This window comes from Gorilla gorilla, chromosome 1 (assembly GCF_029281585.2).
Source record: "Gorilla gorilla gorilla isolate KB3781 chromosome 1, NHGRI_mGorGor1-v2.1_pri, whole genome shotgun sequence".
NCBI lineage: Eukaryota > Metazoa > Chordata > Mammalia > Primates > Hominidae > Gorilla > Gorilla gorilla.
The window spans coordinates 188,771,400-188,786,135 of record NC_073224.2 but is presented as its reverse complement, the minus strand read 5'-3'; the positions used below and the strand labels follow the sequence as shown (position 1 = coordinate 188,786,135).

The 14,736-nt window shown below is 42.3% G+C and overlaps 1 pseudogene; it reads left to right on the top strand.

The window, feature by feature from the left end:
* Positions 1-10,488: 10,488 nt before the first annotated feature.
* Positions 10,489-10,649, top strand: LOC109029459 (mitochondrial import receptor subunit TOM5 homolog; annotated as a pseudogene).
* Positions 10,650-14,736: the final 4,087 nt, after the last annotated feature.

Here is a 14,736-nt window from a genome sequence, read left to right as displayed (position 1 = left end):
ACTCTGTCTCAAAAAATAAATAAATAAATGAAGTATACCCACTGCCACATCAGCATAAAGATTAGTGTTTTGTATCTCTTGCTGGCTGCCTATAAAATCATGCAATCATTGTAGAGAGTTTTGAAAATGCAGAAAGTGGGAAAAACTATCCATAACTTAAAAGTTCACAATTGCATTCACTTTTCTTCTCTTAAACATAAAAATATACATATTTACAAAATTGGGATTATGCCATATATAAGATTTATATCTTACTTTTTACTTATGTATGATGACTATTTTCAGCAGTGCTTTTTAAAAAAATTAGAATGGTGACTATTTAAGATTTCCTGAGTATAAAGTAAAATGATGAGTGAAGGCAGGCAATAAATGTGACATCCAGTTATAAAACATCAGAGTTGGGCTGGATGTGTTGGCTCAGACCTGTAATCCTAGCACTTTGGGAGGCCAGGGCAGGAAGATTGCTTGAGCCCAGGAGTTCAAGACCAGCCTAGGCAATGGAGCAAGACCCCATCTGTAAAAATAATTAAAAGGCCAGGTGCGGTGGTTCATGCCTGTAATCCCAGCACTTTGGGAGGCCAAGGCAGGAGGATCGCTTGAGGCCAGGAGTTCAAGGCTGAAGTGAGCTATGATCCTGCCACTGAACTCCAGTTGGGTGACAGAGTGAGATCTGGTCTTTAAAAAGAAAGGGGACTGGGTGCAGTGGCTCATGCTTGCAGTCAGGAGTTTAAGACTAGCCTGGCCAACATGGTGAAACCTCATCTCTACCAAAAATACAAAAATGAGCCAGGCAGTGTGGTGGTAGGTGCCTGTAATCCTAGCTACTCAGGGGGCTGAGGCAGGAGAATCGCTTGAACCCAGGAGGCAGGGGTTGCAGTGAGCCGAGATCATGCCACTGCACCCCAACCTGGGTGACAGAGCAAGACTTTGTCTCAAAATATAAAAAATAATTTTTTTAAAAAATTAGCCAAACGTGGTGTTACTGCACCTATAGTCCTAGCTACTCAGGAGGCTGAAGCGGGAGGATCACTTGAGCCCAGGAGACTGAAGTTGCAGTGAGCTATAATCACAGCTCTGCACTCCAGCCTAGGTGACAGAGTGAGAATATCTCCCTAAGAAATAATAATAATAATAATTAATAAATAAAATAAAATATCAGAGTTGAAATAGGCCTTAGACATTATCTTGTTTAAAATTTTTGGTTATAGTTGGACAGACTTAAGCCCAGGAAGCAAAACTGACTCATCAAAGATAATTTGCTTAGGTAAACAAATTTATTGATTGAACTATTATTATGTATCAGAATCTGTGGTAGGGTGACCAGTTGTCCTGGTTTGCCTGGAACTGAGGAGTTCCAGGGACATGAGATTTTCAATGCTAAAACTGGAACAGTCAGGGTAATCACTCTATGGTTCTCCCTGTGTACATGTTAATAAATTTGTATGAGCTGGGCACAGTGGCTTATGCCTGTAATCCCAGCACTTTGGGAGGTCAAGGCAGGTGGATCACTTGAGCTGAGTTCGAGACAAGCCTGAGCAACATAGCAAAACCTCGTCTCTACAAAAAAAAAAAAAAAAGAATAAATGTGTTTGCCTTTTTTCCAAAAAACAAAACTAAAAAACAAAAAATAGCCTGGGGTCTGGTGGTGTGTGCCCATAATCCCAGCTACTCGGGAGAGTGAGGCAGAAGGACTGCTTGAGCCTAGCCCTGGGCAACATAGCAAGACCCCATCTCAAAAAAACAAAACAAAACTGGAATAATCCCAAGCAAACCTGGACAGTTGGTTGCTCTATTACTAGGCCCTGAAGACAGAACAACTTATGAGATATGACTTCTGCTCTCAAGTCGGAGAGACATGTGAGCAAATCATTACAATATGATATGTACCAAAAGAGCTCCCGCACTGTAAGGGAGGCAAGATTTCTGAGGTCCTGAAACCTCTAGGACAAGAAGGGAGTTAAGCAGATTAAAGCCAGAGTAGGAATGGGGCCATTTGGAAAGCATCGAGTCTGAACGATCAGTACAGTAAAAGACACAGTAGTAAAAAATAATAGCTAAGAATTTACTGATAATTTAGCTATGCGCCAGGCATTACGCTATATATTATCTGCTTTAATCTTTACAACCCCATAAGGCTGGATTTGTCATATGAGTGATGAAGACACCATTGGAGAGTTTTAAGCAGAAGAGTAATATAATTGTGTGCTTTAAAGATAAATGATCACTATGGCAGTATGTAAAGAGCTTTTAAAAAATCCAATACACGTACACACTCTTTTGAAATATCTGTAATCCCCCAAACCCAGTTTCATAAAAGAGATTCCAGATTCACGATACAGTTTAAAACCAAATTGTTTAACATCTTAACTCCTCTATTCTTTTTATTTTTTCTGTTCTTCCCTTGGCTTTCTGCCAATGTACAAACTCTGTAAGGAAGTTATTAGGTTCTATGGCAAGGGCTCCCTCTGTTGGTTGTGTAGCAACAAAACAGCAACCATTTGACATCCAGCAGAAACAATTGCTTTAGGTTTTTACAGTAATCCTTTTTTAAAGAAAATCAGAGATCTTTCCTCTAAATTTCAATAACTTGTGAAATATGCAAACAAATATAAGACCCAGTTATTCGGTCTTTGAAGTTTAAACCAAAGAAAAATTTTCATACTTGCAGTCACCATTTTCACTGGCATCATTCCATGTCTTCATCAAAGAGCCATTTACATTCATTAAACTGGACAGCTATTTGAATTTCATAATAGAATTATCCAGACCTTCATTTCCTATTATGCCCATAGTCATACAAATGAACTTTGTTATCACTTATCAGTAATAATCACTCATTGAGAATGTCATTTCTATACAGCTCACAGATCGCCTAAGCCCATGACAGATTGGCTCCCAATTCCTCCAAATGAATGCCTGGCAGCGGCTGCAATAAAAGCTCCACCATGTAGGACTAACCCCCTCAGGCTGTAGACAGAATAATTTGCTCATTCAACCAAGATCCACTGCTACTTGCTCCAAACCAATTCTGTTCTTGGGAGACAGTTTAATAATGTCGACACTTAACTCAAGAACCCCCTGGTGTAGTGTGGAAGATATTTAACATTTGAAGCATGGCTCCAACTTGAAGCAGACTACGATAAATGTCATTAACATAGTACAATGCGCCATAAAAGCAGAAGGAAATAGCAAGTATGATTGAGAGACTTCAGGCTGACATCTTGGAGAAGGTACTATCTGTAGCAAGTATGATTGAGAGACTTCAGGCCGACATCTTGGAGAAGGTACTATCTGGCTTGAACAGGACAAAAGATCCATGGTGTCAGGAATGTTTGTTTTGTTCATCACTGTATCCTAAGTTCCTATAACTTTCATTGGCACATGGTAAGTGCTTAGTAAATAGTTACTGAATGAATGAGTAGATTTTTGAAATCAATAGGAATTTTACTTACAGGAAAAGGCAGAGAAAAAGAATTTCCCTTTTGAAAATGCTTATCCTCAAAACCTAAACAAACCTTTTGTTTGTTTAGCCTGCCAAAACCCTTCCCTTGGCTCTCTAATTTCTTTAGGATGAAATACTGTCCCTGTCTGCCAGGCATGGTGGCTCATGCCTATAATCCCAGCACTTTGGGAGGCCGAGGGAGGAGAATCACTTGGGGCCAGGAGGTCACCAACGTGGGCAACATAGCAAGACCATGTCTCTATATATTTTTATTATTATTATTAACAGAGTGTGGTGGCACACACCTCTAGTCCCAGCTACTCAGGCGGCTGAGGTGGAAGGATAGCTTTAGCCCGGGAGTTTGAGGCTACAGTGAGTTGTGATGGAGCCACAGCACTCTGGCCTGGACAACCTGGTCTCAAAAAAACAAAAAGAAAAGAAAAGAAAAAAAGAGCCCTCGTATTTTCCCTTTATCTGCCTTTTTCACCATTAGCTTCATCTTCAGGCTGGTAACAGGATGGCTACAGAGGTTTCAAGCATCACAAAATCCAGAGGAAGAAGAGGAACTTCCTCTTTCTGTAGAATAAGGAAATATTTTCCAGAAGCTCCCCACAATACTTTCCCTTGTCCACTTGGCCATCCCTAAGTCAGTCACTAGCAAGGGGGATGATGTTCCCATAAATAGTTTGGCTGATCATCTAAGGTAGAGTGGAAGTTGGTGACCTTTTATGTTAGTTACTGCAGTAAGGTCTTGCTGTAACTCCTCAGCCCCCAGAATTGGATACCTTATGTCTCTGTGTATCTGCTTTTGTGACCCTGCCCTGAAACTCACTACCATGTTCATACCCTAGACCTTGTCCCTACCAATAAATGTGTCTCTCCATAACTTCAATTTCAAGGATCCCACCCTCTGACTTTCTATATTTCCAGCTCACTTTATTTAATATCAACTCCAACAATCTTTCAATCCCACAGGGACCTATATGCCACTGATGATCTTACCACATTCCTTTTCACAATCTTCCATCCCCTACACAAGTTCTTCTATATCCAGCTTAAATATCATGGTCAATCATTATAATCACTCCCTTGCATATCCCCTGGACTCCCTTGCTCCCTTCACTTCATGGTACTCTCTTCGCAAATCTGCAGTTCTGCTTGTGTCCAACTCTCTGCTTACTCAGTACCTGGACCAAGACCTGGAGTAGGACTGGAGAAAAATACATACCAATGTTAATTAGTCTTACTCTACGCTTAATGTCTTTACTGCTGAATAGTAAAGCTGCTTAGCAATTACAACGTATTTCTCCAGTCCATTTTATGTTTCATTATCTGAGATGACCTCCATGAGATCTCCTGTCTCCTAAAACTTTCAATACCTCCTTTTGATTTTTTTGTTTTTTCCTGCAAATGCTATGGTGACTTACCTTCTTTTCAGTGCTTGTTTTCCAGCTGCTTACTTTGCTTATTTTACTGAGAAAACAAAGGCAACTAGAGGGGAATTTCCATATGTTCCCACCACCCCCATCTAACTCCTAGCTACATCAGTGCTCACACCTCTGCTTTCTCTGTTAATGTGGATGCAGTCTGTGATCTAGCAGACTCATTCTTCTTATTATGCAGTAGATTCCATCCCTTCCCATCAACTCAAAGAAATTTCCCCCAGCAATTCTTCCATTCTATATTCTGCATCACCAATATTTTTTATTTTATTTATTTATTTATTTTTTACTAGATCAGGAATAATTTTGCCATCCCCCTTCCACAAGAGACATTTGGCAATTTCTGTAGACTCTTGTGGTTATCACAACCCAGGAAAGAAGCAGGGCGCACTACTGGCCTCTAGTGGACAGAATGCTAAGAATCTTTCTAAACATCTTACAATGCAGAGGATGGCCCTTCGTAACAAAGAATTATTCTGCCTAAAATGTCAGTCCCAAATTGAGAAACCCTGTACTAGGCCATTCCTATAAGCACATAAACACACACACACAAGTGCTATTATTTCTCCCATTTTAAAAATCACCCTCCCGTGACTCCACATACCCTTCCAATTTCAATCCTATTTCCTGCTCCCGTTTACTGAGAAGTCCTCAAAAGTCTTATCTAATCTCACTGTGTCCACTTCCTTTCCTCTAAGTCTCACTTAGACTTTCCAAATCTGGCTGTGACCCAATATCCCATTGGAATTGCTTTTGTCAAGACCACAAATGGCCTCCATGATGTTAAGTCCCAGGGTCAATTCTCAGCAGCACATGATTGAATTGATTACTCCCTTTACCTAGAAGTGCCTCCTTCATTTGACTGCTAGAATCTACCCTCTCCTTGTTTGCTTTCTATTCTTTTTTTTAGGTTCATGCTAATTACTTTTTTTACTTTTTTGTTAATACACGATAATTGTACATATTTGTGTGGTACATGTCATACTTTGATACATGCATACAATGTGTAATGATCAAATCAGGGTATTTAGGATATGCCTCACCTCAAATATTTACCATTTATTTTTGTCAAGAACATTTCAAATCTTCTCTTCTAGCTATTTGGAAATATACAGTACATTGGTGTTAACTATATTCACCCTACTGTGCTGCCAAACTCTAGAACTTATTCCTTCTATCTAACCATATGTTTGTACCCATTAACAAATCTCTCTGCATCCTCCTCCCCCCACCCAGCCTCTGGTAACTATCATTCCACTCTCCACCTCTATGAGATCAACATTTTACAGCTCTCACATATGAGTGAGAACACGCAATATTTGTCTTTCTGTGCCTGGCTTTTTTCACTTAATCTAATTTGAATAATTCCCCCTCAGTCTCCCTTTCTGGTTGCCCATATACTGACCTCTAAATGTTGGAGTTCCTGAAGCTCATTCCTTGCACTTTTCTCTTGTATGTACTTGCTCCCTGGGCGGCCTCATTCAGTCCTGTGACTTCAAATATCATCTACGTACTGATAAATCCCACATTTTTATCTCTAGCCTGGATCTCTCCCCTGAACTACAACTCATGTGTCAAACTGCCTACTTAGCAGCTCCACCTGAATATTTAAAATGCATATAAAGCTTAGCATATCCAAACTGAGCTTCAGATCTTTCCCTTACATCCTTCTTCCTCAGTCTCATTCTTCAAAGTAAACAATTCCAGTCTTTCATTTCCTTATGGTTAAACCTTGGTATAACCTTTGACTTTACTCTTTCACACCTGAATTTGACCTGTCAGCAAAATCTTACTAAGCTCTACCTTTAAAACATGGTACAGAGGCATACCTCAAAGATATTGTGGGTTCAGTTCCAGACCATCACAATAAAGTGAATATAGCGATAAAGTGAGTCACACAAATTTTTTGGTTTCCCAGTACCTAGAAAACTTATGTTTATACTATAGTTTATTAAGTGCACAATAGCATTCTGTCTTTAAAAATGTACTTATTGGCCAGGCACCGTGGCTCACACCTGTAATCCCAGCACTTTGGGAGGGTGAGGCAGGTGGATCACTTGAGGTCAGGAGTTCGATACCAGCCTGGACAACATGGTGAAACCTCGTCTATACTAAAAATATAAAAATGAGCCAGGTGCGGGGCAGGCGCCTGTAATCCCCACTACTTGGGAGGCTGAGGCAGGGGAATCGTTTGAACCCAGGAGGCAGTGGTTGCAGTGAGCCAAGATCACGCCACTGCACTCCAGCCTGGGCAACAAAAGCAAAACTCCATCTCGAAAAAAAAAGAAAAAAAAATGTACTTATCTTAATTTTAAAATACTTTTTGTTGTTGTTGTTGTTGTTGAGACAGGGTCTAGCTCTGTCACCCAGACTGGGGTGCAGTGGTGTGATCTTGGCTCACTGCAGCCTCCACCTTCTGGACTCAAGTGATCCTCCCAACTCAGCCTCCCAAGTAGCTGGGATCACAGGTGTGCACCACCACACCAGGCTAATTTTTGTATTTTTTGTAGAGTTTTTTTTTTTTTTTGAGACGGAGTCTCACTCTGTTGCCCAGGCTGAAGTGCAGTGGCATAATCTCAGCTCACTGCAACCTCCACCTCCCAGGTTCAAGTGATTCTCCTGCCTCAGCCTCCTGAGTAGCTGGGATTACAGGCACGTGCCACCACATCTGGCTAATGTTTGCATTTTTAGTAGAGACAGTGTTTTGCCATGTTGGCCAGGCTGGTCTTAAATTCCTGACCTCAAGTGATCCGCCCGCCTCAGCCTCCCAAAGTGCTGGGATTACAGGCGTGAGCCACCGCTCCCAGCCTGAGATGGGGTTTTGCCATGTTGCCCAGGCTGGTCTCAAACTCCTGAGCTCAAGTGATCTGCCCACCTCAGCCTCTCAAAGTGCTTACAGGTGTGAGCCACTGCATCTGGCCCCAAAATACTTTATTCCTAAAAAAAAAATGCTAACAATCATCTGAGCCTTCAGCAAGTCATAATCTTTATGCTGGTGGAGGCTCCATGTTGATGGCTGCTGCCTGATCAGGGTGGTATTTGCTAAAGGGTGGGGTGGCTGTGACAATTTCTTTTCTTTTTTTTTTTTTTTTCTGAGACCAAGTCTCCCTCTTGTTGCCCAGGCTGGAGTACAATGACACGATCTCGTCTCACTGCAACCTCCGCCTCCTGGGTTCAAGCAATTCTCCTGCCTCAGCTTCCCGAGTAGCTGAGATTACAGGCATGCCCCACCATGCCCAGCTAATTTTTGTATTTTTAGTAGAGATGGGGTTTCAACATGTTGGCCAGGCTGGTCTTGAACTCCTGACCTCAAGTAATCCACCTGCCTTGGCCTCCCAAAGTGCTAGGATTACAGGCGTGAGCCACTGTGCCCGGGCTTTTTTTTTTTTTTGGTGACAGAGTCTCACTCTGTCACCCAGGCTGGAGTGCAGTGGTACGATCTTGGCTCGCTGCAACCTCTGCCTCCTGGGTTCAAGCAATTCTCCTGCCTCAGCCTCCCAAGTAGCTGGGATTACAGGTGTGTGCCACCATGCCAGCTGTGACAATTTCTTAAAATAAGACAATGTAGCATTTGCCACATGAATTGACACTTCCTTTCATGAAAGATTTATCTGTAGTATGCAGTACTATTTGATAGCATTTTACTCATAGTAGAATATCTTCCAAAATTGGACTCAGTCCTCTCAAACCCTGCTGCTCCTTTATCAACTAAGTTTATGTCATATTCTAAATCCTTTGTTGTCATTTCTACCATTCTACATTTCACAGTATCTTCATCAGGAGTAGATTCCATCTCAAGAAACCACTTTCTGGCTAGGCACGATGGCACACACCTGTAATCTCAGAACTTTGGGAGGCCAGAGTGAGAGAATCACTTGAGCTTGGGCATTCTAAACCAGCCTGGGCAACATAGTGAGACCCCCATCTCCTCACAAAAATTATTTTTAATTAGCTGAGCAGGGTGGTGCACACATGTAGTACTCGTTACTTGGAAGGTTGAACCAGGAGGATGGCTTGAGTCTAGGAGGTCAAGGTTGCAGTGAGCCATGATTGCCAGCCTGGGCAACACAGTGAGACTCTGTCTCTATTTCAAAAAAAAAAAAAAAAAAAAGAGGCTGGGCATGGTGGCTCACACCTGTAATCCCAGCACTTTGGGAGGTCAAGCCAGGAGGATCACTTGAGGTCAGGAGTCTGAGACCAGCCTGGTCAGCATGGTGAAACCCCATCTCCACTAAAAATACAAAAATTAGCCAGTCATGGTGGTGGACACCTGTAATCCCAGCTACTTGGGAGGCTGAGGCAGGAGAATCGCTTGAGCTTGGGAGGTTAAGGTTGCAGTGAGCAGAGACCACATCACTGCACTCAAGCCTGGGTGACAGAGCGAGACTCCACCTCAAAAATAAAAAAAGAAAAGAAGAAGAAATCACTTATTTCCTCATCCATAAGAAGCAATCCTGCATCCATTTAAGTTTTATCATGAGGTTGCAGCAATTCAGTCACATCTTCAGGTTCCATTTCTAATTCTAGTTCCCTTGCTACTTCTGTCATATATCGCAGTTACTTCCTCTAGTGAAGTCTTGAGCCCCTCTGAAAGTCATCCATGAGTTATAGAGTCACTTTCTTCCAAACTCCTGTAAATGTTGGTTTTTGGCTTCCTCCCATGAACCACAAATATTCTTAATGGCATCTAGAATGGTGAATCCTTTCCAGAAGGTTTTCAATGTACTTTGCCCAAATCCATCAGCAGAATCACTATCTATGGCAGCTATAGCCTTATGAAATGTAATTTTAAATAATAAGACTTGCAGGTTTAAATTACTCCTTGATCCATGGGCTGCAGAAAGGATGTGTGTTAGCAGGCATGAAAACAACATTCATCTCCTTGTATATCTCCATTAGAGCTCTTGGGTGACTAAATGCATTGTGAATGAGTATGAGCAGTAATCTTTGTAATCTTTTTTATTTCTTCTTCTTCTTCTTTTTTTTTTTTTTTTTTTTTAGTAATGACCTTTTGAAAGCAACCTCTTTTCTGATCAATAGGTCTCAACAGTGGACTAAAAAATTCAACAGGGGCCAGGAACAATGGCTCACATCTCTAATCCCAGCATTTAGGAGGTGGAGTCAGGAGTATCTCTTGACGCCAGGAGTTTGAGGATCAGCCTGGGCAACACAGCAAGACCCTGTGTCTACAAAAAATTTAAAAAATTAAAAAATTGGCTGGGTGTGGTGGCTCATGCCTGTAATCCCAGCACTTTGGGAGGCCAAGGCAGGCGGATCACCTGAGGTCAGGAGTTCAAGACCAGTCTGGCCAACATGGTGAAACCCTGTCTCTACTAAAAAAAAAAAAAAAAAAAAAAAACACACAAAAATTAGCTGGGCATGGTGGTGGACAACTGTAATCCCAGCTCAGGAGGCTGAGGCAGGAGAAGCGCTTGAACCCGGGAGGTGGAAGTTGCAGTGAGCCGAGATTGCGCCATTGCACTCCAGCCTGGGTTACAGAGCAAGACTCCATCTCAAAAAAAAAAAAAAATTGAGTTCCAGGTGCAAGGCAGCCACTGAGGAGAGCAGAGTGCAGCAGCTGAAGGCTGGTGAGTCAGAGCCATGATGTTCTGGATTGGGGGCCTCACACCGAAGCTGGACCTGGAGGAGATGAAACAGAACAGAAGACATGCAAAGATGTGATCTCCTCCATATGGAACTTCCTCAGCTGCGTGGCCCTACTGCAGGTCACTCCTTTTATCTTAAAGGAATTGGACAGCATATGAAGATTGGGCATCGTGTGAATGCATAATACGAAGAATCTGGCTACAGTTTCTACTCCTCTCTGCAAGTGAAAAGGCCCAGAAAGGTGTAAGAGACCCTTTGAATGGACGTATTCAACAAATTCTGCTTGTTAAGAACAACTTTGGCTCTGGTAACTGACCTTCATAGCTAAAATATAAAACTATAAGGAAGTATAAAAAATAAAATAATTAGGTGGGTGTGGTGGCACATACCTGTGGTCCCAGCTACTCAGGAGACTGAGGTGGAAGGATCACTTGGCCCAAGAGATCAAGGCTGCAGTGGGCTGTAATTGTGCAACTACACTCCAGCCTGAATCACAGAGCAAGACCATCTCAAAAAATATATACAGGCTGGGCATGGTGGCTCATGCCTGTAATCCCAGCACTTTGGGAGGCCTAGGTGGGGGGATCACTTGAGATCAGGAGTTCAAGACCAGCCTGGCCAACATGGCAAAACCCCGTCTCTACTAAAAATGCAAAAATTAGCCAGGCATGGTGGCACATGCTTGTAATCCCAGCTACTCAGGAGGCTGAGACAGGAGAATTGCTTGAACCCAGGAGCCGAGATCATACCACTGTACCCCAGCCTGGGCAACAGAGCAAAGCTCTGTCTCAAAAAAAAAAAAAAAAAAAAAAAATATATATATATATATATATATATATATATATATATATATGAAACCATACTGTAAAAAAGAGGTGTGCTGTCATCCAGAGTTTGTTGTTTTATTTCTAAAGCATAAGCAGAGTAGAGTTAGCATAATTCTCAAAGGCCTTAGGATTTTCAGAATGATCGATGAGGAACTGGCTTCAGCTTAAAGTCACCAGCTGCATTAGCACCTAGCAAGAGAGTCAGCCACTCCCTTGAAGCTGTGAAGCCAGGCATTGACTTTTGTCTAGCTATAAAAGTTCTAGATGCCATCTTCTTCCAATGGAAAGTTGTTTCATCTACATTGAAAATCTGTTGTTTTGCCTTCAGATCAGTGATGTCAAAAAAAAGAAAAGAAAAGAAAATCTGTTGTTTAGTGTACTCACCTTCATCAACTATCTCAGCCAGATCTTCTGGATAACTTGCTGCTGCTTCTACATCAGCACTTGCTGCTTCACCTTGCACTTTTATGTCATGGATATGGTTTCTTTTCTTAAACCTCATGGACCAACCTCTTCTAGCTTAAAACTTGTCTCCTGACGCTTCCTCATCTCCCTTCGCCTTCATAGAATTGCTCTGAATTAGGCTTCAGCTTAAAGGCATATTGTGGCTGTTTTGATCTTCTATCCAGATCACTCTTACTTTCTCCATATCAGCAATAAGGCAGTTTTGCTTTCTTATTATTCGTATGTTCACTGGAGTAGCATTTTATTTATTTATTTATTTATTTATTTATTTATTTATTTGAGACAGTCTCAAATAAATAACAATAAATGTTGCCCAGGCTGGTCTCAAAATCCTGGGCTCAAGTGACCCTCTGGCCTGTCTCCCAAGTAGCTGGGATTACACATGTGCATCATTCCCATCAACATCTTTTTTTTTTTTTTTTGAGACAGAGTTTCATTCTTGTTGCCTAGGCTGGAGTGCAATGGCACGATCTCAGCTCACTGCAACCTCTGCCTCCTAGGTTCAAGCGATTCTCCTGCCTCAGCCTCCCTAGTAGCTGGGATTACAGGCATCTGCCACCACACCCAGCTAATTTTTTATATTTTTAGTAGAGACGGGGTTTCACTATGTTGGCCAGGCTGATCTCAAACTCCTAAGCTCAGGTGATCTGCCTGCCTCAGCCTCCCACAGTGCTGGGATTACAGGCGTGAGCCACCGCACCTGGCCAACACTTTTAATTTCCTTCAATAACTTTTCCTTTGCATTCACAACTTTGCAAACTGTCACAAGAGGCCTAGTTTTCAGCCTATCTCTGCTTTTGACATGCCTTCCTCACTAAACGATAATTTCTAGCTTTCAATTTATAGTGAGAAATGGCCAGGCACAGTAGCTCACTCCTGTAATCCCAGTGCTTTGGGAGATAAGGCAAGAGGATCACTTAAGGCAAGAAGTTCAAGACCAGCTTGGGCAAAATAGCAAGACCCCCCATCTCTACAAAACATTAAATAGTCTGGGCACAGTGGCTCATGCTTGTAGTCCCAGCACTTTGGGAGGCCGAAGCAGGAGGATCGGTTGAGCTCAGGAGTTCAAGACCAGCCTGGGCAATACAGTGAGACCTCATCTCCAAAAAAAAAAAAAATATGGCCGGGAGCGGTGGCTCACGCCTGTAATCCCAGCACTTTGGGAGGCTGAGGCGGGTGGATCACCTGAGATCAGGAGTTCCGAGACCAGCCCGGCCAACATGGTGAAACCCCGTCTCTACTAAAGATACAAAAAACTAGCCGGGTGCAATAGCAGGTGCCTGTAATCCCAGCTACTTGGGAGGCTGAGGCAAGAGAATTGCTTGAACCCAGGAGGCAGAGGTTGCAGTGAGCCGAGATTGTGCCATTGCACTTCAGCCTGGGTGACAGAGCAAGGCTCTGTCTCAAAAATAAATAAATAAATGAATAAATAAATATCAAAAATTTAAAAATAAGTAATAAAAACAAAGTGAGAAATATGCGACTCTTCTTTCCACTTGAACACTTAGACACCATTGTAGGGTTATTAATTGGCCTAATTTCAATATTGTCATGTCTCAGGGAATAGGTAGGCCTGAGGAGAGAGAGACACAGGGGAATGCTGGTTGGTGGAGCAGTCAGAACACATACAACATTTACTGATTATGTTCACCATTTTATATGGGCACAGCTTGTAGCACTCCCAAAACAATTTCAATAGTAGCATCAAAGATCACTGATCACAGATCACCATAACGGATAATAATAAGGACAAAGTTGTATTAGTTTTTTTGTATGTTTGGTTTTCTTTTCTTTTTTTTAATAAATTGATGTGGAGGTCTTACTATGTTGCACAGGCTGGTTTCAAACTCCTGAGCTCAGGTAATCCGCCTGCCTTGGCCTACCAAAGTGCTGGGACTATAGGCATGAGCCACCGCACTCAGCTATGTTTGGTTTTTTTTAGAGACAAGAGTCTCGGTGTGTCACCCAGGCAGGGGTGCATTGGCATAATCATAGCGTTACTGCAGCCTCACACTCCTGGACTCAAGCAATCCTCCAGCTTCAGCCTCTGAGCGACTGGGACTACAGGTGCATGCCACCACAACCAGCTAAGGCAAAGTTTTAAATATTGTGAGAATTATTAAAATGTGACACAAAGACATGAAGTCAGCACATGCTACTGGAAAAATGGCACCAATAGACTTGCTGGATGAAGGGTTACCACAAACCTTCAATTTGTGGGGGAAAAAAAAACACACAATATCTACAAAGCACAATAAAGTGAAGCACAATAAAAACAAGGTATGCGGCTGGGTGTGGTGGCTCATGCCTGTAATCCCAGCACTTTGGGAGGCCAAGGCAGGTGGATCACGAGGTCAGGAGTTCAAGACCAGCCTGGCCAACACGGTGAAACCCTGTCTCTACTGAAAATACAAAAATTAGCCAGGCATGGTGGTACCCGCCTGTCATCCCAGCTACTTGGGGGGTTGAGGCAGGAGAATTGCTTGAACCCGGGAGGCGGAGGTTGTGGTGCACCTAGATCGCACCACTGCACTGCGGCCTGGGCAACAGAGTGAGACTCCGTCTCACAAAAACAAAAACAAAAACAAAAAAACAAAAAACAAGGTATGCTTGTATCTGTAATCAGACCACTTACTACCTTTACTGATATCACCCTGAACCCAGCCGCCATCATCTCTGTTCTGAACCATTGCAATAGCTTCCTAACTGATCTCCCTACTTCCTTCTACTTTTTTCCTCCTTCAGTCTATTATCAACACAAAAAACACAATGAAAATGTGATATCATAAAGTAGACCATAAGACTTCTTGGTTCAAAACCTTCCAATGGCTACCCATCTCTTTCAAAAGAAAAGTCAAAACTCCATTTTTTTTTTTTTTTTTTTTTGAGATGGAGTCTCACTGTGCCACCCAGGCTGGAGTGCAATGGTGCAATCTCAGCTCACTGCAACCTC